Source organism: Amphiura filiformis, chromosome 10 (assembly GCF_039555335.1).
Source record: "Amphiura filiformis chromosome 10, Afil_fr2py, whole genome shotgun sequence".
In the NCBI taxonomy this organism is placed as follows: Eukaryota; Metazoa; Echinodermata; class Ophiuroidea; order Amphilepidida; family Amphiuridae; genus Amphiura; species Amphiura filiformis.
Window position 1 is genome coordinate 13,022,638 of NC_092637.1, and position 4,384 is coordinate 13,027,021.

Genomic DNA, 4,384 nt, shown 5'->3' on the forward strand with positions numbered 1-4,384 from the left:
AGAATGTCTTGCCATGAACATGCCATGTTCATGCCATGATTTGCATAGCAACCAGTAGCGAATTTTGGGAATACCCATGATTTTTTTTTTTTTTTTTTTGCATGGGGTGGGCTAAAGTGCAAAATTTGTGCTTTTCAAAAAGAGCCTCCATTTTGGGAAATGATGGTGATTTATTCCGCCATATTACTTTACTTTGTTACACAAATCAACAACATTTTTCAAGGCTTTAAAAGTAAGTAATATCAACTTATGACAAACAGATTTGACGCAAACGTGATCCGTGACAAGCACATGTAATTTTCAGAATTTCAGGCCATATAGAATCAGCATGAAAAATGCTTTGAAATGAGTACAAATAAGTCTAGTATTGGTAGGATATCTCTTGATATTTTGAGAAAATATCTCAAACTTTTTATGTTGAAGCCTGGTTAGCACTCACAACATTAAGGTTAGCAACTATTTTAAAATGTTGCGATTTGGTAGTTCACAGCATCTTGCGAATGGTAGTGAGCTTTGGCAAAAATTACATGATCATTTCATAGCGAGTGACTGTGTAGAAGAATTCAAATATCACAGATATACTTTCGTAGGTCCTGTGATCCTTGAGTCATGTTGTAAAGAGGACTGAAACAACAACACTTTTGTAAAACGTACATAACTCATTAGCAACAGTAAATCAAGCAAGTTTTCCCAAACATATTATGATTTGTAGAATGAACTTTTGCAAAACATCAAAGTCTTATTTTTCAATAATATATTGATTTAGATAATAAAAAGTCATTCAAAAACAGCTTACGGTGTCCAACGGTGTGTGTCATAGGCACTTGTGAAGTTTGAGGAGTGTTGTACTGCACCTGAATGCATAAGTATGACAAAATAAGAAGAGAGGATACAGAATAATAGCGGTTTTTTGCTTTGTTATAGTTGTGCACACCCCACACACAATACTTCGTTGTTGTTCTTGCAGCTGTTTTTGATGCAATTGTTGCTGTTGTTATCTACTAATGTAGGGCTCTTATGAAGTCAAGGCATCACTGTGCCCAAGAATATCCGAAATTCATTTTCCTTCACAGCAGAAAATTATTACATACGTAGTTCAGGTGCAAACATCAATGTATCAATAATTTTGTCTACATTTTAGATATTGACAAATTATAACTGCTTAAATATTAAGAAAATGGTAAGAAAACATGTGCTATTTTTGACAATTGAATGCTATTATTGTCAGGCACGTGTTGGTGGCCTCATCTAGCGTTTATTGCATTTTGCACTGAACTCTATTACATTTAGGCCTACCGAGTCATTCTACCACTTCATCATGATCAAAGTGCTGCTGTTTATATGGACAGAATCAGTACACAACATGTTTGAATTTCGAATGTAAATATTTCATTTTTGTTTGCAACATAATGGTATCCGCTATCAAGTTTTAGCCCTTTCTTATGGGATTCACTGCCTAGTAAGCATTTGCAAGATGTTTTTCTTCTGAAATCATGCGGTAATTTGATATATACATTCCATACATTGATGCGGTTCTCACAAAAGCGTTATCCTGTCGCTATGGTAACACCCGGAGTCACCAATATGACGTCATGTCTACGATAGCGAATAGCGCAGGCATTTATCGGAGCAGGTCAGTGACGATATCAGTATTCACACCCAGTCTTGAAGTCACGTGCACATTGTGATTTGGGAACTTGATTTCCCCACAATTCCACTTTTGAGTTATACCATGATACGCGGTTACCTTTTTTTTCGTCCACGAAATGCTTGGCGAAATCCATTCCTATAGTGAGAGCTAGTAGCATAATAGATAAATGGGTTACACAAAGAGTTGATGAGTATCAAACATCTTGCTATGACAGAAAGTCGTCCATACTGGACATCAGATAGAAACCCATGCCCTGTCGCAGCTTTCCACACGGCTTGAATTGGGAGCAGACGGTACGGTGCTTGACAACAGAAAAAGACGATACCATTCACTACAAGTAAACGAGCGACTTGGTTTCGAACCCTCTGAGCTTGCGGTATCTGGGTCAGTTTGTTGTTTTGCTCGGTATGCACTGGCCGGTTACTTAGAGTTTTTATTATGTTGATATACATGAAGATGTTAATAGTCAACACAGTAATGAACGAAACAACTATGAAACATTGACAAAATACCGTCACCTCAGTCAGACCGTGAAGAGGTTGACAATATCGGACACTAATAAAATTTACACGAATCTGTAATTTATATACTGACAGTATGTAAATTAGCTACATGTATCTGAATGTGGCCTCAGCTTTGTCAATACTGCTGTTTTCCTAACGACAATTTTAATGACTTCTCCTTCACTTTTAGGCAATTTGTAGTAGTAATTCTTTCATTGTTCTTTAATTTGAATTTAGCATCATATTCAGAAATAACTGTAGTGGTGGCGGTGTCCGTCAGTGTAACTTTACTATTGCTCGTTGTCATAATCGGCTTGGTTGTCAAGAACAGGTAAATATGAACATTGTGCATTAAAGTGAAATGAGCGTAGCAGTATATAAATTGCGCCAAAATAATAATTACACTTGGAAAACAAATTAAACTAAACCATGCACTATCAAATCCTGCACATTACACATCATCCTATGTTAGTAAAGTTACAAGCCTTTGATTAGACGAAGCTCCAAACTGACAAACTGGCCTATACACATCTGATCTGGATCATGCGACGATGATGCACAGCCGTTATGGCTAATAACGGTGGCCACACAAGATATTGATGAGATTAAACAAAAAAATTAAAAAATGTAGATAGTTATGCCGTAAACAACCTTAGAGCGCTTTACATTTATTCCGCCGTCATTAGAATATGTCGGAATTTACAGCCTACAAAATGGCGCAGGGTTCATCAGCAAAGCGCCTTACCCAAGGGCACAACACGGTGGCGGGACGCGGACTCGAACCCACTCTCAGATTATGAGTCCAAGGCCGTATCCAATGAGCCACCGTGCACCGTGATTAAAAGAACTTAAACAAGAGGAACTAACGAAAACTGAAACAAAGGAACTGAAAAATAAAACAAATGTAGTGAAAAGTGCAGATAAGATTACTGAAGTAATTATGTTGTCTCCTTTTCGCCTTGTATAGGCAACTTTGTCACTTAAAACTGAACCTTCAAATGCTTGTAACTTTCTTCTTCACATTGGATTCAATGGGGTGTTATAATTTGCAGGATTAAATAGTGCATCTATTACAAAAATAAATTTTCCCAAATATGGCTTAGTTTTAAATTTTTACTTTTTTACTTTTTCCAAGTGTAAGGATACTCTTTTTTGGCTCATTATATTACTTGTGTGGTGAAATCATACACACATATTTCAAACTACGATTGAGGAAATGTTGTAAATTTTTAGTGTATAGTAAAAGCCTTTACTCGCCTTTTTATGCATGTATTAACTTTATAATTATATTATAGAATGGTACCCTGCATCAACATTGGGGTAAAGACTGCTTAATTTATCTACATTCGAATTGCTAAGAAATGTAACAAATTGATTCTTCCAAACCCAACATTTAATAATCTGAATGCTAATTCTTTAACATAAAATTTCATCGTTTATCAATTTCATAGGTTAGTACATGCGAACACTCTAGACCAACCAAGCCGATTGGCAGATGATCCATTGCCAGCCCATCCACCAGATTCTTCAGATGGTCCAATTCAAATGACAGCAGATGGATATACTAAATATAAACCTCACGAGAAGGGCGTATATCAGGGTATCAACACATCATTGATTGATAAGAATTCGAATGATGATTCACAAGGGCATGCGTATGAGCTACGAATTATTAATTCAGATACGAGTAAAGGAGGTGGTGAAGAACATGCTTATGAGTCACAAATCATTAAATCGGATATGAGTGGTAGCGATGACGACGGCGCCTATGACGACGTACAACAGTAGACAATAACACACCGGTGAATAAAATACTTACAAACTCTGCTTATGTACATAAAAACTCTGGAACAATATTCCTATAAGTACATAAAAGGTTCTAGGACTCTGGTGGCTGACAAAATTAGATTTTGGAATCTTAGCGAGGTTAGGGGATCTTTATGGATGGCAGATAGCCACATCAAAGGACACCTATAATTAAAGATCGAATTAAAAAGACTAATTTGCGTCTTACGTCATGACAAAGGCGCGCCGTGATTGGTTGCTGACCTGCGCAGTATGGCATTTTTGGTCTGATTGACAGGACGTCATACGCAAACTAGTCTTTTTAATTCGGTCTTCAATTATAATGCTAGGTGTATAATCCTACAGTCAGACGGACAAGACGGAGCCTGTGCCTGTGCCTGTGCCTGTGCTCTACTTGTAACCTTTTATGGGGCACCCGGTACAT